Source organism: Perissodus microlepis, chromosome 14 (genome assembly GCF_051167445.1).
Source record: "Perissodus microlepis isolate ML-2025 ecotype Zambia chromosome 14, ASM5116744v1, whole genome shotgun sequence".
Lineage (NCBI taxonomy): Eukaryota > Metazoa > Chordata > Actinopteri > Cichliformes > Cichlidae > Perissodus > Perissodus microlepis.
The window spans coordinates 4243835-4261714 of NC_140474.1; the positions used below are offsets into that span (position 1 = coordinate 4243835).

The 17880-nt window shown below is 52.1% G+C and overlaps 36 non-coding genes and 3 pseudogenes across 36 annotated transcripts; all 39 read left to right on the forward strand.

Moving 5' to 3' along the window:
- The first annotated feature begins 173 nt into the window (after positions 1-173).
- Positions 174-376, forward strand: LOC146372963 (U2 spliceosomal RNA; annotated as a pseudogene).
- Positions 377-635: 259 nt separating this feature from the next.
- Positions 636-748, forward strand: LOC146372964 (U5 spliceosomal RNA). Its single transcript, XR_014802418.1, has one exon. It is a non-coding gene; the product is annotated as a U5 spliceosomal RNA (small nuclear RNA).
- Positions 749-942: 194 nt separating this feature from the next.
- Positions 943-1133, forward strand: LOC146372965 (U2 spliceosomal RNA). The gene has a single exon (XR_014802464.1). It is a non-coding gene; the product is annotated as a U2 spliceosomal RNA (small nuclear RNA).
- A 243-nt stretch (positions 1134-1376) lies between these two features.
- Positions 1377-1489, forward strand: LOC146372966 (U5 spliceosomal RNA). Its single transcript, XR_014802626.1, has one exon. It is a non-coding gene; the product is annotated as a U5 spliceosomal RNA (small nuclear RNA).
- Positions 1490-1683: 194 nt separating this feature from the next.
- LOC146372967 (U2 spliceosomal RNA) lies at positions 1684-1874 on the forward strand. The gene has a single exon (XR_014802569.1). It is a non-coding gene; the product is annotated as a U2 spliceosomal RNA (small nuclear RNA).
- Positions 1875-2117: 243 nt separating this feature from the next.
- On the forward strand, positions 2118-2230 carry LOC146372968 (U5 spliceosomal RNA). Its single transcript, XR_014802460.1, has one exon. It is a non-coding gene; the product is annotated as a U5 spliceosomal RNA (small nuclear RNA).
- A 194-nt stretch (positions 2231-2424) lies between these two features.
- Positions 2425-2615, forward strand: LOC146372969 (U2 spliceosomal RNA). The gene has a single exon (XR_014802586.1). It is a non-coding gene; the product is annotated as a U2 spliceosomal RNA (small nuclear RNA).
- Positions 2616-2839: 224 nt separating this feature from the next.
- LOC146372970 (U5 spliceosomal RNA) lies at positions 2840-2952 on the forward strand. The gene has a single exon (XR_014802394.1). It is a non-coding gene; the product is annotated as a U5 spliceosomal RNA (small nuclear RNA).
- A 194-nt stretch (positions 2953-3146) lies between these two features.
- LOC146372971 (U2 spliceosomal RNA) lies at positions 3147-3310 on the forward strand (annotated as a pseudogene).
- Positions 3311-6852: 3542 nt separating this feature from the next.
- On the forward strand, positions 6853-7055 carry LOC146372972 (U2 spliceosomal RNA; annotated as a pseudogene).
- Positions 7056-7298: 243 nt separating this feature from the next.
- Positions 7299-7411, forward strand: LOC146372973 (U5 spliceosomal RNA). Its single transcript, XR_014802627.1, has one exon. It is a non-coding gene; the product is annotated as a U5 spliceosomal RNA (small nuclear RNA).
- Positions 7412-7605: 194 nt separating this feature from the next.
- On the forward strand, positions 7606-7796 carry LOC146372974 (U2 spliceosomal RNA). The gene has a single exon (XR_014802465.1). It is a non-coding gene; the product is annotated as a U2 spliceosomal RNA (small nuclear RNA).
- Positions 7797-8044: 248 nt separating this feature from the next.
- LOC146372975 (U5 spliceosomal RNA) lies at positions 8045-8159 on the forward strand. Its single transcript, XR_014802387.1, has one exon. It is a non-coding gene; the product is annotated as a U5 spliceosomal RNA (small nuclear RNA).
- A 192-nt stretch (positions 8160-8351) lies between these two features.
- On the forward strand, positions 8352-8542 carry LOC146372976 (U2 spliceosomal RNA). The gene has a single exon (XR_014802576.1). It is a non-coding gene; the product is annotated as a U2 spliceosomal RNA (small nuclear RNA).
- Positions 8543-8785: 243 nt separating this feature from the next.
- On the forward strand, positions 8786-8898 carry LOC146372977 (U5 spliceosomal RNA). Its single transcript, XR_014802629.1, has one exon. It is a non-coding gene; the product is annotated as a U5 spliceosomal RNA (small nuclear RNA).
- Positions 8899-9092: 194 nt separating this feature from the next.
- LOC146372978 (U2 spliceosomal RNA) lies at positions 9093-9274 on the forward strand. Its single transcript, XR_014802590.1, has one exon. It is a non-coding gene; the product is annotated as a U2 spliceosomal RNA (small nuclear RNA).
- Positions 9275-9517: 243 nt separating this feature from the next.
- Positions 9518-9630, forward strand: LOC146372979 (U5 spliceosomal RNA). Its single transcript, XR_014802398.1, has one exon. It is a non-coding gene; the product is annotated as a U5 spliceosomal RNA (small nuclear RNA).
- A 194-nt stretch (positions 9631-9824) lies between these two features.
- On the forward strand, positions 9825-10015 carry LOC146372980 (U2 spliceosomal RNA). Its single transcript, XR_014802466.1, has one exon. It is a non-coding gene; the product is annotated as a U2 spliceosomal RNA (small nuclear RNA).
- A 243-nt stretch (positions 10016-10258) lies between these two features.
- LOC146372981 (U5 spliceosomal RNA) lies at positions 10259-10371 on the forward strand. Its single transcript, XR_014802630.1, has one exon. It is a non-coding gene; the product is annotated as a U5 spliceosomal RNA (small nuclear RNA).
- A 194-nt stretch (positions 10372-10565) lies between these two features.
- On the forward strand, positions 10566-10756 carry LOC146372982 (U2 spliceosomal RNA). The gene has a single exon (XR_014802516.1). It is a non-coding gene; the product is annotated as a U2 spliceosomal RNA (small nuclear RNA).
- Positions 10757-11004: 248 nt separating this feature from the next.
- Positions 11005-11117, forward strand: LOC146372983 (U5 spliceosomal RNA). Its single transcript, XR_014802631.1, has one exon. It is a non-coding gene; the product is annotated as a U5 spliceosomal RNA (small nuclear RNA).
- A 194-nt stretch (positions 11118-11311) lies between these two features.
- On the forward strand, positions 11312-11502 carry LOC146372984 (U2 spliceosomal RNA). The gene has a single exon (XR_014802582.1). It is a non-coding gene; the product is annotated as a U2 spliceosomal RNA (small nuclear RNA).
- A 248-nt stretch (positions 11503-11750) lies between these two features.
- LOC146372985 (U5 spliceosomal RNA) lies at positions 11751-11863 on the forward strand. The gene has a single exon (XR_014802632.1). It is a non-coding gene; the product is annotated as a U5 spliceosomal RNA (small nuclear RNA).
- Positions 11864-12057: 194 nt separating this feature from the next.
- Positions 12058-12248, forward strand: LOC146372986 (U2 spliceosomal RNA). Its single transcript, XR_014802467.1, has one exon. It is a non-coding gene; the product is annotated as a U2 spliceosomal RNA (small nuclear RNA).
- Positions 12249-12491: 243 nt separating this feature from the next.
- Positions 12492-12604, forward strand: LOC146372987 (U5 spliceosomal RNA). The gene has a single exon (XR_014802633.1). It is a non-coding gene; the product is annotated as a U5 spliceosomal RNA (small nuclear RNA).
- Positions 12605-12798: 194 nt separating this feature from the next.
- LOC146372988 (U2 spliceosomal RNA) lies at positions 12799-12989 on the forward strand. The gene has a single exon (XR_014802468.1). It is a non-coding gene; the product is annotated as a U2 spliceosomal RNA (small nuclear RNA).
- A 248-nt stretch (positions 12990-13237) lies between these two features.
- On the forward strand, positions 13238-13350 carry LOC146372989 (U5 spliceosomal RNA). Its single transcript, XR_014802316.1, has one exon. It is a non-coding gene; the product is annotated as a U5 spliceosomal RNA (small nuclear RNA).
- Positions 13351-13544: 194 nt separating this feature from the next.
- Positions 13545-13735, forward strand: LOC146372990 (U2 spliceosomal RNA). Its single transcript, XR_014802469.1, has one exon. It is a non-coding gene; the product is annotated as a U2 spliceosomal RNA (small nuclear RNA).
- Positions 13736-13978: 243 nt separating this feature from the next.
- Positions 13979-14091, forward strand: LOC146372991 (U5 spliceosomal RNA). Its single transcript, XR_014802317.1, has one exon. It is a non-coding gene; the product is annotated as a U5 spliceosomal RNA (small nuclear RNA).
- A 194-nt stretch (positions 14092-14285) lies between these two features.
- LOC146372992 (U2 spliceosomal RNA) lies at positions 14286-14476 on the forward strand. Its single transcript, XR_014802470.1, has one exon. It is a non-coding gene; the product is annotated as a U2 spliceosomal RNA (small nuclear RNA).
- A 243-nt stretch (positions 14477-14719) lies between these two features.
- Positions 14720-14832, forward strand: LOC146372993 (U5 spliceosomal RNA). The gene has a single exon (XR_014802318.1). It is a non-coding gene; the product is annotated as a U5 spliceosomal RNA (small nuclear RNA).
- Positions 14833-15026: 194 nt separating this feature from the next.
- LOC146372994 (U2 spliceosomal RNA) lies at positions 15027-15217 on the forward strand. Its single transcript, XR_014802472.1, has one exon. It is a non-coding gene; the product is annotated as a U2 spliceosomal RNA (small nuclear RNA).
- Positions 15218-15465: 248 nt separating this feature from the next.
- Positions 15466-15578, forward strand: LOC146372995 (U5 spliceosomal RNA). Its single transcript, XR_014802319.1, has one exon. It is a non-coding gene; the product is annotated as a U5 spliceosomal RNA (small nuclear RNA).
- Positions 15579-15772: 194 nt separating this feature from the next.
- Positions 15773-15963, forward strand: LOC146372996 (U2 spliceosomal RNA). Its single transcript, XR_014802455.1, has one exon. It is a non-coding gene; the product is annotated as a U2 spliceosomal RNA (small nuclear RNA).
- Positions 15964-16211: 248 nt separating this feature from the next.
- LOC146372997 (U5 spliceosomal RNA) lies at positions 16212-16324 on the forward strand. Its single transcript, XR_014802320.1, has one exon. It is a non-coding gene; the product is annotated as a U5 spliceosomal RNA (small nuclear RNA).
- A 194-nt stretch (positions 16325-16518) lies between these two features.
- On the forward strand, positions 16519-16709 carry LOC146372998 (U2 spliceosomal RNA). The gene has a single exon (XR_014802577.1). It is a non-coding gene; the product is annotated as a U2 spliceosomal RNA (small nuclear RNA).
- Positions 16710-16957: 248 nt separating this feature from the next.
- LOC146372999 (U5 spliceosomal RNA) lies at positions 16958-17070 on the forward strand. The gene has a single exon (XR_014802322.1). It is a non-coding gene; the product is annotated as a U5 spliceosomal RNA (small nuclear RNA).
- Positions 17071-17264: 194 nt separating this feature from the next.
- LOC146373000 (U2 spliceosomal RNA) lies at positions 17265-17455 on the forward strand. The gene has a single exon (XR_014802457.1). It is a non-coding gene; the product is annotated as a U2 spliceosomal RNA (small nuclear RNA).
- Positions 17456-17703: 248 nt separating this feature from the next.
- LOC146373001 (U5 spliceosomal RNA) lies at positions 17704-17816 on the forward strand. Its single transcript, XR_014802323.1, has one exon. It is a non-coding gene; the product is annotated as a U5 spliceosomal RNA (small nuclear RNA).
- Positions 17817-17880: the final 64 nt, after the last annotated feature.

Here is a 17880-nt window from a genome sequence, read left to right on the forward strand (position 1 = left end):
GTGCAATTGAATGTGTGGTTTTCCTCTTTATGACTTGTTATTTTGCTATTAAGATGCCACAGTACTCGTAGAAAGGACGTCTGAACATTTTGATCAATGGAGAGAGAAAATGTCTCGTTTTGTTTAGAATGGGTTTATTCTTTGGGATGTTTTACAATGTACATGTACGTGATATTCTGTTTTTTGAAAATAAAAAAAGGAAAAAAAAAAAAAAAAAAAAAAATCTGTTCTTATCAGTTTAATATCTGATACGCCCCCGATTCGGGGGCAACGTATTAAACGCATTTTTAGAACAGGGAGCCGAATAAGGGGCTCGCTCCGTTCGCTCCGCGCATCGACCCGGTATTGCAGCGCCTCCGGGAACGGTGCCCCCTTTGCTGACTTTGTGCAAAAGCAAGAAAGCCAAACAAAGTAAGGTCTGCCAAGCCAAGAGCCAGAAAGCAGCCAGAAAGAAGCCTGAAGCCGCGAACATGCTCCTCTCCAGTCACCCCTCTCCTGTCAAAGTGGAACTCTGGAGCGGAGCGGAGCAGGCGGGGCCTGAGATCTGCCCCTTCAGCCAAGCAAACAGGGCCTACTGTGACGCCGGAAGCCGGGACGAGGAGTCACTGCGGCTTCCTGCGAGGCCAAAGAAACACACACTCTCGCTTCTCTTCAAAACGTACAAGTCTTTCGCCTTTTACTAAAGACTTCCGTGGAGAGTGAGGCTAAGGAGTTGCACCTATTTTTGGCAGGGTCTGCCGTCTGGCTGGGCCCTCTCCTCGTTGTTCAAAAGAAGAAATAGACGAAAGCGCGCAGTTCCAGGGAGCTCCGCAGGCCTCTGAGGTACTGTGGGTGGGCGGAGATTTGAAGCGGTTCCCTCCCTGTGAGCCAAGTGAAAGAGCGCACCGTCACAAGCGAGAAGTGTCCCGAGATGGCGGCTCAGCCAGGAACCTGCAGGAGGCCATCGCTTCTCGGCCTTTTGGCTAAGATCAAGTGTAGTATCTGTTCTTATCAGTTTAATATCTGATACGCCCCCGATTCGGGGGCAACGTATTAAACGCATTTTTAGAACAGGGAGCCGAATAAGGGGCTCGCTCCGTTCGCTCCACGCATCGACCCGGTATTGCAGCGCCTCCGGGAACGGTGCCCCCTTTGCTGACTTTGTGCAAAAGCAAGAAAGCCAAACAAAGTAAGGTCTGCCAAGCCAAGAGCCAGAAAGCAGCCTGAAGCCGCGAACGTGCTCCTCTCCAGTCACCCCTCTCCTGTCAAAGTGGAACTCTGGAGCAGAGCAGGCGGGGCCTGAGATCTGCCCCTTCAGCCAAGCAAACAGGGCCTACCGTGACGCCGGAAGCCGGGACGAGGAGTCACTGCGGCTTCCTGCGAGGCCAAAGAAACACACACTCTGGCTTCTCTTCAAAACGTACAAGTCTTTCGCCTTTTACTAAAGACTTCCGTGGAGAGTGAGGCTAAGGAGTTGCACCTATTTTTGGCAGGGTCTGCCGTCTGGCTGGGCCCTCTCCTCGTTGTTCAAAAGAAGAAATAGAAGAAAGCGCGCAGTTCCAGGGAGCTCCGCAGGCCTCTGAGGTACTGTGGGTGGGCGGAGATTTGAAGCGGTTCCCTCCCTGTGAGCCAAGTGAAAGAGCGCACCGTCACAAGCGAGAAGTGTCCCGAGAAGGCGGCTCAGCCAGCAACCTGCAGGAGGCCATCGCTTCTCGGCCTTTTGGCTAAGATCAAATGTAGTATCTGTTCTTATCAGTTTAATATCTGATACGCCCCCGATTCGGGGGCAACGTATTAAACGCATTTTTAGAACAGGGAGCCGAATAAGGGGCTCGTTCCGTTCGCTCCACGCATCGACCCGGTATTGCAGCGCCTCCGGGAACGGTGCCCCCTTTGCTGACTTTGTGCAAAAGCAAGAAAGCCAAACAAAGTAAGGTCTGCCAAGCCAAGAGCCAGAAAGCAGCCTGAAGCCGCGAACATGCTCCTCTCCAGTCACCCCTCTCCTGTCAAAGTGGAACTCTGGAGCAGAGCAGGCGGGGCCTGAGATCTGCCCCTTCAGCCAAGAAAACAGGGCCTACCGTGACGCCGGAAGCCGGGACGAGGAGTCACTGCGGCTTCCTGCGAGGCCAAAGAAACACACACTCTGGCTTCTCTTCAAAACGTACAAGTCTTTCGCCTTTTACTAAAGACTTCCGTGGAGAGTGAGGCTAAGGAGTTTCACCTATTTTTGGCAGGGTCTGCCGTCTGGCTGGGCCCTCTCCTCGTTGTTCAAAAGAAGAAATAGAAGAACGCGCGCAGTTCCAGGGAGCTCCGCAGGCCTCTGAGGTACTGTGGGTGGGCGGATATTTGAAGCGGTTCCCTCCCTGTGAGCCAAGTGAAAGAGCGCACCGTCACAAGCGAGAAGTGTCCCGAGAAGGCGGCTCAGCCAGCAACCTGCAGGAGGCCATCGCTTCTCGGCCTTTTGGCTAAGATCAAGTGTAGTCTCTGTTCTTATCAGTTTAATATCTGATACGCCCCTGATTCGGGGGCAACGTATTAAACGCATTTTTAGAACAGGGAGCCGAATAAGGGGCTCGTTCCGTTCGCTCCACGCATCGACCCGGTATTGCAGCGCCTCCGGGAACGGTGCCCCCTTTGCTGACTTTGTGCAAAAGCAAGAAAGCCAAGCCAAGAGCTAGAAAGCAGCCTGAAGCCGCGAACACGCTCCTCTCCAGTCACCCCTCTCCTGTCAAAGTGGAACTCTGGAGCAGAGCAGGCGGGGCCTGAGATCTGCCCCTTCAGCCAAGCAAACAGGGCCTACCGTGACGCCGGAAGCCGGGACGAGGAGTCACTGCGGCTTCCTGCGAGGCCAAAGAAACACACACTCTGGCTTCTCTTCAAAACGTACAAGTCTTTCGCCTTTTACTAAAGACTTCCGTGGAGAGTGAGGCTAAGGAGTTGCACCTTTTTTTGGCAGGGTCTGCCGTCTGGCTGGGCCCTCTCCTCGTTGTTCAAAAGAAGAAATAGATGAAAGCGCGCAGTTCCAGGGAGCTCCGCAGGCCTCTGAGGTACTGTGGGTGGGCGGAGATTTGAAGTGGCTCCTACCCTGCTAGCCAAGTAAAAGAGCGCACCGTCACAAGCGAGAAATGTCCCGAGAAGGCGGCTCAGCCAGGAACCTGCAGAAGGCCATCGCTTCTCGGCCTTTTGGCTAAGATCAAGTGTAGTATCTGTTCTTATCAGTTCTGTTCTTATCTGGAAAAGGAGAGCGGTATATGAATTTTTGACAGTGTGTGATTTCGATATATGCATGGTTCAGGAAGCACACTTAAGAGATGAAGGCGACGTACTCCTTTTCACCGAGGAGTGGGGAGGAGGTGAAGCAGTATGGAGCGTGGGGAGTGTATACGGATCAGGGGTGGGAGTCCTGTGCGGGAGGAAAAGTATCAAAATTATAGACACCTTTTCTGTAATTCAAGGCAGAGTATTGGTGGTGGACATCAAGAAAGCTGGACTTCACTGTCGCGCGGTCAATATTTATGCACATGCAGAACCACGGGCCCGCAGAGAACTATTTGCTGGGCTGGACATTTGCTTTATGACAAGTAAGGTGACCATTGTGGGAGGAGACTTAAACTGCTCACTTGATAAGGATGGTGGATCGCCTTTGCTTAGAGATTTTATGACTAAGTATAGACTGGTGGATACGATGGGAAAGATATTAGGCAAAGGGGTTGGTCACACATGGGAAAATAGTCGGGGAATGAAGAGCAGATTGGATTATATATTGGTAGGAGATAAGGAAAAGGTAACAGGAGGGGGGACAATTCCTGCCCCCTTCACAGATCACAAAGCAATTTGGGCAACGGTAAGTTTTGGAGAAGTAACTTTCGGTAAGGCTTATTGGAAATTGAACAATGATATTCTGACAGAACATGAGTATAGGGAAAGATTTAGAGGAATTTTCGGAAATTGGGTGGATTTGAAAGGTTTGTACGAAAACAGAGGGAGGTGGTGGGAAGAAACGAAAAAGAAAATAAAATTTTTTTCAATTGCTTATAGTACACAGAGAGCGCAGGCTTCTAAAGAGGGTTTTAAGAAGCTTCAGGAAAAGATTGCAGGGATAGAAGCTCAGAGGAATAAGGAAAAAAATTGGGAAGAGAGCGAGGAACTGAATATATTATTAAAGGAACAGGAGGTCTTGTTTCAGGAGAGGGCGAAAACAAGAATGTTTAAATTTATGCAGGAGGAGTATATGCAACAGGAGAAGTGCTCGGCCTATTTTTTTGCTCAAATGAAAAAGAGAGAGGAAAAAGGGGCAATTATGGAACTGGAAAGGGAAGGGAAATCGGTTACTGGACGGGACAATATTTTGAAGATGGTAGAGGAGTACTACAGTTCATTGTTTGGTGTGGAAGAAGTAGATAGAGGGGCTCAAGAAATGGTTTTGGGTTTTCTGAAAGAGAGGTTACCAGAGGACGCAAGGAAGCTTCTGGAAAGGAGCATAACAAACCACGAACTATACGAGGCGATAAAGACAATGAAGAATAACAAGGTACCTGGGATAGATGGACTCACAAAGGAGTTTTACATCACCTTTTGGGATCTCATCGGAGACCACTTGTTGGAGGTATTTGATGAAATGTGTGAAACGGGTAGAATGCCAAAGAGTATGAGGACGGGTGTGATAAGTTTACTACATAAGAAAGGCTCACCTGCTGCGCTTTCAAATTATAGGCCTCTTTCAATGGTCTGTGTGGACTACAAAATTTTGAGTCGAACTCTAGCAAGACGCCTGGCCCGAGTCTTGCCTGCTATTATTAATGCAGACCAGACATGCGGGGTAAAGGGCAGGCAGATTGGTTGGAACTTACAACTACATAGAGATGTGCTTACATATATCGAAGAGAGGAACTTGACAACAATATGCGTAACACTTGATCAGGAAAAAGCGTTTGATAGGGTCAATCATGATTTCTTATGGAAGGTGATGAGAACTTTTGATATAGGAGGAAAATTTTTGAATTGGATAAGTATGATGTATACTGACATAATCTGCAAGATAAAGATAAATGGACACTTAACAGAGGAAGTACAACAAACGAGAGGGCTACGGCAGGGCTGCCCCCTGTCCGCCCTACTCTATGTTATATATGTAGAACCTTTAGCATGTGCAATAAGAGGAAACGAGAAAATTAGAGGAGTGCCCTTGCCAGGGGGGGAGGTGTTGAAGATCTCCCAGTACGCTGACGACATAGTTCTTTACTTGGAAGATGATGGAAGTGTGAGGGAGATGATGCGAACAATACAGACCTTTGAGAGCGCTGCGGGGTCAAAGGTCAATAAGGAGAAATCAAAATATAAATTTTTGGGACGATGGGCAGGTAGGAGAGAGACGCTTTGCGGGCTTTCTTTGTGTGAAGGGCCCATGCGGGTCCTGGGCATTGATTTTGGAAATCCAGGGGGGGATGCAAATTATAACTGGGATTTGAAGATAGCGAAGATCTCAAAGAAATTGGGGATGTGGTCTAAAAGAAAGCTTACTATAACTGGCAAAGTACTGGCCGTAAAAGCTGACATTTTACCTGCCCTATTGCATTTGGCATATGTTTTCCCAATACCACAGACTTACAGGAAGAAATTAACACAGGGAATTTTCAAATTAATTTGGGGGGGGTATGAATATGTAAAAAGAACAATTATGTATCAGACAATACCAAAAGGTGGGAGGGATGTCCCTAACATCCCCTTGAAATTGGACGTGATGTATTACAGCAATATATGTAACTTATTGAATAGGCCCAATGTACATAAATGCCAAGTCTTGATCCGCTTTTGGTTATCCGGTCCCATGAGACAATTGATCGAGTGGGATAATAGGGTGCCAAGGGCGGAAAGCAGACCAGACTATTTTTCAAGGATGATTAAATGGCGGGAGAAGCATCAGGAATATAAGGATAAAGACCTCATGTTGAATCAAAAAAAATTGTATAGAGCCATGGTGCAGAAAATACACACCCAAAATACATGGGTGCAGGAGGAGGTATGGATACGAGCTCAGGAGAAGGGACTGAGCAACGGCTGCAGGGATTTAAACTGGCTGCTGCTGCATAAAAAAATACCGGTAAGATCAATAATGCATGCACATAGATTATGTGATAATAAGAACTGTCCGAGAAGCACATGTCAAACAGAAGAAACAATAGAGCATGTAATGTGGGGATGCCCCTTTGCGGGGGAAGTGTGGGGTGAAATGCAGAAGCAGTATGTTTGTTTAAAAGGGATTTCGTATGATGAAGTAATGTTCCTTACGGGATGGGAGAAGGGAAGTAACCGAAAGGGAAAGTCTTTGTTATTAGTGTCCTTGGTAAAACTATATTTGTGGAAGGCCCGGCAAGGGTATATTTTGGGGTCATACAAATGGACAGCCAAGAGTGTATGTAGATTGGTAGAGAAGGAAATAGAAAAAGTGCGGCTGCTGGAGAAATTGAAATGGGGGTGGGATACAATCAAAGATAGATGGAAAGACATTCCTTAGAAGCCACTTAATTTAGAGGCCTAAGAAGGAAAGTTTTTTTTTTTTTTTTTTTTTTTGTTTTGCCTCGTTCGTTACGTTGAGAGCAACACATGGTAAGACTAGTATTGAGTTGAGAAAAGGATTGGAAAATAAGGTAATGGGGTTTTTATGTCAATTTAGAAGATGTGATGTAACTTTGGTATGACTGTGCAATTGAATGTGTGGTTTTCCTCTTTATGACTTGTTATTTTGCTATTAAGATGCCACAGTACTCGTAGAAAGGACGTCTGAACATTTTGATCAATGGAGAGAGAAAATGTCTCGTTTTGTTTAGAATGGGTTTATTCTTTGGGATGTTTTACAATGTACATGTACGTGATATTCTGTTTTTTGAAAATAAAAAAAGGAAAAAAAAAAAAAAAAAAAAAAATCTGTTCTTATCAGTTTAATATCTGATACGCCCCCGATTCGGGGGCAACGTATTAAACGCATTTTTAGAACAGGGAGCCGAATAAGGGGCTCGCTCCGTTCGCTCCGCGCATCGACCCGGTATTGCAGCGCCTCCGGGAACGGTGCCCCCTTTGCTGACTTTGTGCAAAAGCAAGAAAGCCAAACAAAGTAAGGTCTGCCAAGCCAAGAGCCAGAAAGCAGCCTGAAGCCGCGAACGTGCTCCTCTCCAGTCACCCCTCTCCTGTCAAAGTGGAACTCTGGAGCAGAGCAGGCGGGGCCTGAGATCTGCCCCTTCAGCCAAGCAAACAGGGCCTACCGTGACGCCGGAAGCCGGGACGAGGAGTCACTGCGGCTTCCTGCGAGGCCAAAGAAACACACACTCTGGCTTCTCTTCAAAACGTACAAGTCTTTCGCCTTTTACTAAAGACTTCCGTGGAGAGTGAGGCTAAGGAGTTGCACCTATTTTTGGCAGGGTCTGCCGTCTGGCTGGGCCCTCTCCTCGTTGTTCAAAAGAAGAAATAGAAGAAAGCGCGCAGTTCCAGGGAGCTCCGCAGGCCTCTGAGGTACTGTGGGTGGGCGGAGATTTGAAGCGGTTCCCTCCCTGTGAGCCAAGTGAAAGAGCGCACCGTCACAAGCGAGAAGTGTCCCGAGAAGGCGGCTCAGCCAGGAACCTGCAGGAGGCCATCGCTTCTCGGCCTTTTGGCTAAGATCAAGTGTAGTATCTGTTCTTATCAGTTTAATATCTGATACGCCCCCGATTCGGGGGCAACGTATTAAACGCATTTTTAGAACAGGGAGCCGAATAAGGGGCTCGCTCCGTTCGCTCCACGCATCGACCCGGTATTGCAGCGCCTCCGGGAACGGTGCCCCCTTTGCTGACTTTGTGCAAAAGCAAGAAAGCCAAACAAAGTAAGGTCTGCCAAGCCAAGAGCCAGAAAGCAGCCTGAAGCCGCGAACGTGCTCCTCTCCAGTCACCCCTCTCCTGTCAAAGTGGAACTCTGGAGCGGAGCGGAGCAGGCGGGGCCTGAGATCTGCCCCTTCAGCTAAGCAAACAGGGCCTACCGTGACGCCGGAAGCCGGGACGAGGAGTCACTGCGGCTTCCTGCGAGGCCAAAGAAACACACACTCTGGCTTCTCTTCAAAACGTACAAGTCTTTCGCCTTTTACTAAAGACTTCCGTGGAGAGTGAGGCTAAGGAGTTGCACCTATTTTTGGCAGGATCTGCCGTCTGGCTGGGCCCTCTCCTCGTTGTTCAAAAGAAGAAATAGAAGAAAGCGCGCAGTTCCAGGGAGCTCCGCAGGCCTCTGAGGTACTGTGGGTGGGCGGAGATTTGAAGCGGTTCCCTCCCTGTGAGCCAAGTGAAAGAGCGCACCGTCACAAGCGAGAAGTGTCCCGAGAAGGCGGCTCAGCCAGGAACCTGCAGGAGGCCATCGCTTCTCGGCCTTTTGGCTAAGATCAAGTGTAGTATCTGTTCTTATCAGTTTAATATCTGATACGCCCCCGATTCGGGGGCAACGTATTAAACGCATTTTTAGAACAGGGAGCCGAATAAGGGGCTCATTCCGTTCGCTCCACGCATCGACCCGGTATTGCAGCGCCTCCGGGAACGGTGCCCCCTTTGCTGACTTTGTGCAAAAGCAAGAAAGCCAAACAAAGTAAGGTCTGCCAAGCCAAGAGCTAGAAAGCAGCCTGAAGCCGTGAACGTGCTCCTCTCCAGTCACCCCTCTCCTGTCAAAGTGGAACTCTGGAGCAGAGCAGGCGGGGCCTGAGATCTGCCCCTTCAGCCAAGAAAACAGGGCCTACCGTGACGCCGGAAGCCGGGACGAGGAGTCACTGCGGCTTCCTGCGAGGCCAAAGAAACACACACTCTGGCTTCTCTTCAAAACGTACAAGTCTTTCGCCTTTTACTAAAGACTTCCGTGGAGAGTGAGGCTAAGGAGTTGCACCTATTTTTGGCAGGGTCTGCCGTCTGGCTGGGCCCTCTCCTTGTTGTTCAAAAGAAGAAATAGACGAAAGCGCGCAGTTCCAGGGAGCTCCGCAGGCCTCTGAGGTACTGTGGGTGGGCGGAGATTTGAAGCGGTTCCCTCCCTGTGAGCCAAGTGAAAGAGCGCACCGTCACAAGCGAGAAGTGTCCCGAGAAGGCGGCTCAGCCAGGAACCTGCAGGAGGCCATCGCTTCTCGGCCTTTTGGCTAAGATCAAGTGTAGTATCTGTTCTTATCAGTTTAATATCTGATACGCCCCCGATTCGGGGGCAACGTATTAAACGCATTTTTAGAACAGGGAGCCGAATAAGGGGCTCGCTCCGCGCATCGACCCGGTATTGCAGCGCCTCCGAGAACGGTGCCCCCTTTGCTGACTTTGTGCAAAAGCAAGAAAGCCAAAAAAAGTAAGGTCTGCCAAGCCAAGAGCCAGAAAGCAGCCTGAAGCCGCGAACATGCTCCTCTCCAGTCACCCCTCTCCTGTCAAAGTGGAACTCTGGAGCAGAGCAGGCGGGGCCTGAGATCTGCCCCTTCAGCCAAGAAAACAGGGCCTACCGTGACGCCGGAAGCCGGGACGAGGAGTCACTGCGGCTTCCTGCGAGGCCAAAGAAACACACGCTCTGGCTTCTCTTCAAAACGTACAAGTCTTTCGCCTTTTACTAAAGACTTCCGTGGAGAGTGAGGCTAAGGAGTTGCACCTATTTTTGGCAGGGTCTGCCGTCTGGCTGGGCCCTCTCCTCGTTGTTCAAAAGAAGAAATAGAAGAAAGCGCGCAGTTCCAGGGAGCTCCGCAGGCCTCTGAGGTACTGTGGGTGGGCGGAGATTTGAAGCGGTTCCCTCCCTGTGAGCCAAGTGAAAGAGCGCACCGTCACAAGCGAGAATTTTCCCGAGAAGGCGGCTCAGCCAGGAACCTGCAGGAGGCCATCGCTTCTCGGCCTTTTGGCTAAGATCAAGTGTAGTATCTGTTCTTATCAGTTTAATATCTGATACGCCCCCGATTCGGGGGCAACGTATTAAACGCATTTTTAGAACAGGGAGCCGAATAAGGGGCTCGCTCCGTTCGCTCCACGCATCGACCCGGTATTGCAGCGCCTCCGGGAACGGTGCCCCCTTTGCTGACTTTGTGCAAAAGCAAGAAAGCCAAACAAAGTAAGGTCTGCCAAGCCAAGAGCCAGAAAGCAGCCTGAAGCCGCGAACGTGCTCCACTCCAGTCACCCCTCTCCTGTCAAAGTGGAACTCTGGAGCAGAGCAGGCGGGGCCTGAGATCTGCCCCTTCAGCCAAGCAAACAGGGCCTACCGTGACGCCGGAAGCCGGGACGAGGAGTCACTGCGGCTTCCTGCGAGGCCAAAGAAACACACACTCTGGCTTCTCTTCAAAACGTACAAGTCTTTCGCCTTTTACTAAAGACTTCCGTGGAGAGTGAGGCTAAGGAGTTGCACCTATTTTTGGCAGGGTCTGCCGTCTGGCTGGGCCCTCTCCTCGTTGTTCAAAAGAAGAAATAGAAGAAAGCGCGCAGTTCCAGGGAGCTCCGCAGGCCTCTGAGGTACTGTGGGTGGGCGGAGATTTGAAGCGGTTCCCTCCCTGTGAGCCAAGTGAAAGAGCGCACCGTCACAAGCGAGAAGTGTCCCGAGAAGGCGGCTCAGCCAGGAACCTGCAGGAGGCCATCGCTTCTCGGCCTTTTGGCTAAGATCAAGTGTAGTATCTGTTCTTATCAGTTTAATATCTGATACGCCCCCGATTCGGGGGCAACGTATTAAACGCATTTTTAGAACAGGGAGCCGAATAAGGGGCTCGCTCCGTTCGCTCCGCGCATCGACCCGGTATTGCAGCGCCTCCGGGAACGGTGCCCCCTTTGCTGACTTTGTGCAAAAGCAAGAAAGCCAAACAAAGTAAGGTCTGCCAAGCCAAGAGCCAGAAAGCAGCCTGAAGCCGTGAACGTGCTCCTCTCCAGTCACCCCTCTCCTGTCAAAGTGGAACTCTGGAGCGGAGCGGAGCAGGCGGGGCCTGAGATCTGCCCCTTCAGCTAAGTAAACAGGGCCTACCGTGACGCCGGAAGCCGGGACGAGGAGTCACTGCGGCTTCCTGCGAGGCCAAAGAAACACACACTCTGGCTTCTCTTCAAAACGTACAAGTCTTTCGCCTTTTACTAAAGACTTCCGTGGAGAGTGAGGCTAAGGAGTTGCACCTATTTTTGGCAGGGTCTGCCGTCTGGCTGGGCCCTCTCCTCGTTGTTCAAAAGAAGAAATAGAAGAAAGCGCGCAGTTCCAGGGAGCTCCGCAGGCCTCTGAGGTACTGTGGGTGGGCGGAGATTTGAAGCGGTTCCCTCCCTGTGAGCCAAGTGAAAGAGCGCACCGTCACAAGCGAGAAGTGTCCCGAGAAGGCGGCTCAGCCAGGAACCTGCAGGAGGCCATCGCTTCTCGGCCTTTTGGCTAAGATCAAGTGTAGTATCTGTTCTTATCAGTTTAATATCTGATACGCCCCCGATTCGGGGGCAACGTATTAAACGCATTTTTAGAACAGGGAGCCGAATAAGGGGCTGATTCCGTTCGCTCCACGCATCGACCCGGTATTGCAGCGCCTCCGGGAACGGTGCCCCCTTTGCTGACTTTGTGCAAAAGCAAGAAAGCCAAACAAAGTAAGGTCTGCCAAGCCAAGAGCCAGAAAGCAGCCTGAAGCCGCGAACGTGCTCCTCTCCAGTCACCCCTCTCCTGTCAAAGTGGAACTCTGGAGCGGAGCGGAGCAGGCGGGGCCTGAGATCTGCCCCTTCAGCCAAGCAAACAGGGCCTACCGTGACGCCGGAAGCCGGGACGAGGAGTCACTGCGGCTTCCTGCGAGGCCAAAGAAACACACACTCTGGCTTCTCTTCAAAACGTACAAGTCTTTCGCCTTTTACTAAAGACTTCCGTGGAGAGTGAGGCTAAGGAGTTGCACCTATTTTTGGCAGGGTCTGCCGTCTGGCTGGGCCCTCTCCTCGTTGTTCAAAAGAAGAAATAGAAGAAAGCGCGCAGTTCCAGGGAGCTCCGCAGGCCTCTGAGGTACTGTGGGTGGGCGGAGATTTGAAGCGGTTCCCTCCCTGTGAGCCAAGTGAAAGAGCGCACCGTCACAAGCGAGAAGTGTCCCGAGAAGGCGGCTCAGCCAGGAACCTGCAGGAGGCCATCGCTTCTCGGCCTTTTGGCTAAGATCAAGTGTAGTATCTGTTCTTATCAGTTTAATATCTGATACGCCCCCGATTCGGGGGCAACGTATTAAACGCATTTTTAGAACAGGGAGCCGAATAAGGGGCTCGCTCCGTTCGCTCCACGCATCGACCCGGTATTGCAGCGCCTCCGGGAACGGTGCCCCCTTTGCTGACTTTGTGCAAAAGCAAGAAAGCCAAACAAAGTAAGGTCTGCCAAGCCAAGAGCCAGAAAGCAGCCTGAAGCCGCGAACGTGCTCCTCTCCAGTCACCCCTCTCCTGTCAAAGTGGAACTCTGGAGCAGAGCAGGCGGGGCCTGAGATCTGCCCCTTCAGCCAAGCAAACAGGGCCTACCGTGACGCCGGAAGCCGGGACGAGGAGTCACTGCGGCTTCCTGCGAGGCCAAAGAAACACACACTCTGGCTTCTCTTCAAAACGTACAAGTCTTTCGCCTTTTACTAAAGACTTCCGTGGAGAGTGAGGCTAAGGAGTTGCACCTATTTTTGGCAGGGTCTGCCGTCTGGCTGGGCCCTCTCCTCATTGTTCAAAAGAAGAAATAGAAGAAAGCGCGCAGTTCCAGGGAGCTCCGCAGGCCTCTGAGGTACTGTGGGTGGGCGGAGATTTGAAGCGGTTCCCTCCCTGTGAGCCAAGTGAAAGAGCGCACCGTCACAAGCGAGAAGTGTCCCGAGAAGGCGGCTCAGCCAGGAACCTGCAGGAGGCCATCGCTTCTCGGCCTTTTGGCTAAGATCAAGTGTAGTATCTGTTCTTATCAGTTTAATATCTGATACGCCCCCGATTCGGGGGCAACGTATTAAACGCATTTTTAGAACAGGGAGCCGAATAAGGGGCTCGCTCCGTTCGCTCCACGCATCGACCCGGTATTGCAGCGCCTCCGGGAACGGTGCCCCCTTTGCTGACTTTGTGCAAAAGCAAGAAAGCCAAACAAAGTAAGGTCTGCCAAGCCAAGAGCCAGAAAGCAGCCTGAAGCCGTGAACGTGCTCCTCTCCAGTCACCCCTCTCCTGTCAAAGTGGAACTCTGGAGCGGAGCGGAGCAGGCGGGGCCTGAGATCTGCCCCTTCAGCCAAGCAAACAGGGCCTACCGTGACGCCGGAAGCCGGGACGAGGAGTCACTGCGGCTTCCTGCGAGGCCAAAGAAACACACACTCTGGCTTCTCTTCAAAACGTACAAGTCTTTCGCCTTTTACTAAAGACTTCCGTGGAGAGTGAGGCTAAGGAGTTGCACCTATTTTTGGCAGGGTCTGCCGTCTGGCTGGGCCCTCTCCTCATTGTTCAAAAGAAGAAATAGAAGAAAGCGCGCAGTTCCAGGGAGCTCCGCAGGCCTCTGAGGTACTGTGGGTGGGCGGAGATTTGAAGCGGTTCCCTCCCTGTGAGCCAAGTGAAAGAGCGCACCGTCACAAGCGAGAAGTGTCCCGAGAAGGCGGCTCAGCCAGGAACCTGCAGGAGGCCATCGCTTCTCGGCCTTTTGGCTAAGATCAAGTGTAGTATCTGTTCTTATCAGTTTAATATCTGATACGCCCCCGATTCGGGGGCAACGTATTAAACGCATTTTTAGAACAGGGAGCCGAATAAGGGGCTCGCTCCGTTCGCTCCACGCATCGACCCGGTATTGCAGCGCCTCCGGGAACGGTGCCCCCTTTGCTGACTTTGTGGAAAAGCAAGAAAGCCAAACAAAGTAAGGTCTGCCAAGCCAAGAGCCAGAAAGCAGCCTGAAGCCGCGAACGTGCTCCTCTCCAGTCACCCCTCTCCTGTCAAAGTGGAACTCTGGAGCAGAGCAGGCGGGGCCTGAGATCTGCCCCTTCAGCCAAGCAAACAGGGCCTACCGTGACGCCGGAAGCCGGGACGAGGAGTCACTGCGGCTTCCTGCGAGGCCAAAGAAACACACACTCTGGCTTCTCTTCAAAACGTACAAGTCTTTCGCCTTTTACTAAAGACTTCCGTGGAGAGTGAGGCTAAGGAGTTGCACCTATTTTTGGCAGGGTCTGCCGTCTGGCTGGGCCCTCTCCTCGTTGTTCAAAAGAAGAAATAGAAGAAAGCGCGCAGTTCCAGGGAGCTCCGCAGGCCTCTGAGGTACTGTGGGTGGGCGGAGATTTGAAGCGGTTCCCTCCCTGTGAGCCAAGTGAAAGAGCGCACCGTCACAAGCGAGAAGTGTCCCGAGAAGGCGGCTCAGCCAGGAACCTGCAGGAGGCCATCGCTTCTCGGCCTTTTGGCTAAGATCAAGTGTAGTATCTGTTCTTATCAGTTTAATATCTGATACGCCCCCGATTCGGGGGCAACGTATTAAACGCATTTTTAGAACAGGGAGCCGAATAAGGGGCTCGCTCCGTTCGCTCCACGCATCGACCCGGTATTGCAGCGCCTCCGGGAACGGTGCCCCCTTTGCTGACTTTGTGCAAAAGCAAGAAAGCCAAACAAAGTAAGGTCTGCCAAGCCAAGAGCCAGAAAGCAGCCTGAAGCCGCGAACGTGCTCCTCTCCAGTCACCCCTCTCCTGTCAAAGTGGAACTCTGGAGCAGAGCAGGCGGGGCCTGAGATCTGCCCCTTCAGCCAAGCAAACAGGGCCTACCGTGACGCCGGAAGCCGGGACGAGGAGTCACTGCGGCTTCCTGCGAGGCCAAAGAAACACACACTCTGGCTTCTCTTCAAAACGTACAAGTCTTTCGCCTTTTACTAAAGACTTCCGTGGAGAGTGAGGCTAAGGAGTTGCACCTATTTTTGGCAGGGTCTGCCGTCTGGCTGGGCCCTCTCCTCATTGTTCAAAAGAAGAAATAGAAGAAAGCGCGCAGTTCCAGGGAGCTCCGCAGGCCTCTGAGGTACTGTGGGTGGGCGGAGATTTGAAGCGGTTCCCTCCCTGTGAGCCAAGTGAAAGAGCGCACCGTCACAAGCGAGAAGTGTCCCGAGAAGGCGGCTCAGCCAGGAACCTGCAGGAGGCCATCGCTTCTCGGCCTTTTGGCTAAGATCAAGTGTAGTATCTGTTCTTATCAGTTTAATATCTGATACGCCCCCGATTCGGGGGCAACGTATTAAACGCATTTTTAGAACAGGGAGCCGAATAAGGGGCTCGCTCCGTTCGCTCCACGCATCGACCCGGTATTGCAGCGCCTCCGGGAACGGTGCCCCCTTTGCTGACTTTGTGCAAAAGCAAGAAAGCCAAACAAAGTAAGGTCTGCCAAGCCAAGAGCCAGAAAGCAGCCTGAAGCCGTGAACGTGCTCCTCTCCAGTCACCCCTCTCCTGTCAAAGTGGAACTCTGGAGCGGAGCGGAGCAGGCGGGGCCTGAGATCTGCCCCTTCAGCCAAGCAAACAGGGCCTACCGTGACGCCGGAAGCCGGGACGAGGAGTCACTGCGGCTTCCTGCGAGGCCAAAGAAACACACACTCTGGCTTCTCTTCAAAACGTACAAGTCTTTCGCCTTTTACTAAAGACTTCCGTGGAGAGTGAGGCTAAGGAGTTGCACCTATTTTTGGCAGGGTCTGCCGTCTGGCTGGGCCCTCTCCTCATTGTTCAAAAGAAGAAATAGAAGAAAGCGCGCAGTTCCAGGGAGCTCCGCAGGCCTCTGAGGTACTGTGGGTGGGCGGAGATTTGAAGCGGTTCCCTCCCTGTGAGCCAAGTGAAAGAGCGCACCGTCACAAGCGAGAAGTGTCCCGAGAAGGCGGCTCAGCCAGGAACCTGCAGGAGGCCATCGCTTCTCGGCCTTTTGGCTAAGATCAAGTGTAGTATCTGTTCTTATCAGTTTAATATCTGATACGCCCCCGATTCGGGGGCAACGTATTAAATGCATTTTTAGAACAGGGAGCCGAATAAGGGGCTCGCTCCGTTCGCTCCACGCATCGACCCGGTATTGCAGCGCCTCCGGGAACGGTGCCCCCTTTGCTGACTTTGTGCAAAAGCAAGAAAGCCAAACAAAGTAAGGTCTGCCAAGCCAAGAGCCAGAAAGCAGCCTGAAGCCGCGAACGTGCTCCTCTCCAGTCACCCCTCTCCTGTCAAAGTGGAACTCTGGAGCGGAGCGGAGCAGGCGGGGCCTGAGATCTGCCCCTTCAGCTAAGCAAACAGGGCCTACCGTGACGCCGGAAGCCGGGACGAGGAGTCACTGCGGCTTCCTGCGAGGCCAAAGAAACACACACTCTGGCTTCTCTTCAAAACGTACAAGTCTTTCGCCTTTTACTAAAGACTTCCGTGGAGAGTGAGGCTAAGGAGTTGCACCTATTTTTGGCAGGGTCTGCCGTCTGGCTGGGCCCTCTCCTCGTTGTTCAAAAGAAGAAATAGAAGAAAGCGCGCAGTTCCAGGGAGCTCCGCAGGCCTCTGAGGTACTGTGGGTGGGCGGAGATTTGAAGCGGTTCCCTCCCTGTGAGCCAAGTGAAAGAGCGCACCGTCACAAGCGAGAAGTGTCCCGAGAAGGCGGCTCAGCCAGGAACCTGCAGGAGGCCATCGCTTCTCGGCCTTTTGGCTAAGATCAAGTGTAGTATCTGTTCTTATCAGTTTAATATCTGATACGCCCCCGATTCGGGGGCAACGTATTAAACGCATTTTTAGAACAGGGAGCCGAATAAGGGGCTCATTCCGTTCGCTCCACGCATCGACCCGGTATTGCAGCGCCTCCGGGAACGGTGCCCCCTTTGCAGACTTTGTGCAAAAGCAAGAAAGCCAAACAAAGTAAGGTCTGCCAAGCCAAGAGCCAGAAAGCAGCCTGAAGCCGTGAACGTGCTCCTCTCCAGTCACCCCTCTCCTGTCAAAGTGGAACTCTGGAGCGGAGCGGAGCAGGCGGGGCCTGAGATCTGCCCCTTCAGCCAAGCAAACAGGGCCTACCGTGACGCCGGAAGCCGGGACGAGGAGTCACTGCGGCTTCCTGCGAGGCCAAAGAAACACACACTCTGGCTTCTCTTCAAAACGTACAAGTCTTTCGCCTTTTACTAAAGACTTCCGTGGAGAGTGAGGCTAAGGAGTTGCACCTATTTTTGGCAGGGTCTGCCGTCTGGCTGGGCCCTCTCCTCGTTGTTCAAAAGAAGAAATAGACGAAAGCGCGCAGTTCCAGGGAGCTCCGCAGGCCTCTGAGGTACTGTGGGTGGGCGGAGATTTGAAGCGGTTCCCTCCCTGTGAGCCAAGTGAAAGAGCGCACCGTCACAAGCGAGAAGTGTCCCGAGAAGGCGGCTCAGCCAGCAACCTGCAGGAGGCCATCGCTTCTCGGCCTTTTGGCTAAGATCAAGTGTAGTATCTGTTCTTATCAGTTTAATATCTGATACGCCCCCGATTCGGGGGCAACGTATTAAACGCATTTTTAGAACAGGGAGCCGAATAAGGGGCTCGCTCCGTTTGCTCCACGCATCGACCCGGTATTGCAGCGCCTCCGGGAACGGTGCCCCCTTTGCTGACTTTGTGCAAAAGCAAGAAAGCCAAACAAAGTAAGGTCTGCCAAGCCAAGAGCCAGAAAGCAGCCTGAAGCCGCGAACATGCTCCTCTCCAGTCACCCCTCTCCTGTCAAAGTGGAACTCTGGAGCGGAGCGGAGCGGGCGGGGCCTGAGATCTGCCCCTTCAGCCAAGAAAACAGGGCCTACCGTGACGCCGGAAGCCGGGACGAGGAGTCACTGCGGCTTCCTGCGAGGCCAAAGAAACACACACTCTGGCTTCTCTTCAAAACGTACAAGTCTTTCGCCTTTTACTAAAGACTTCCGTGGAGAGTGAGGCTAAGGAGTTGCACCTATTTTTGGCAGGGTCTGCCGTCTGGCTGGGCCCTCTCCTCGTTGTTCAAAAGAAGAAATAGAAGAAAGCGCGCAGTTCCAGGGAGCTCCGCA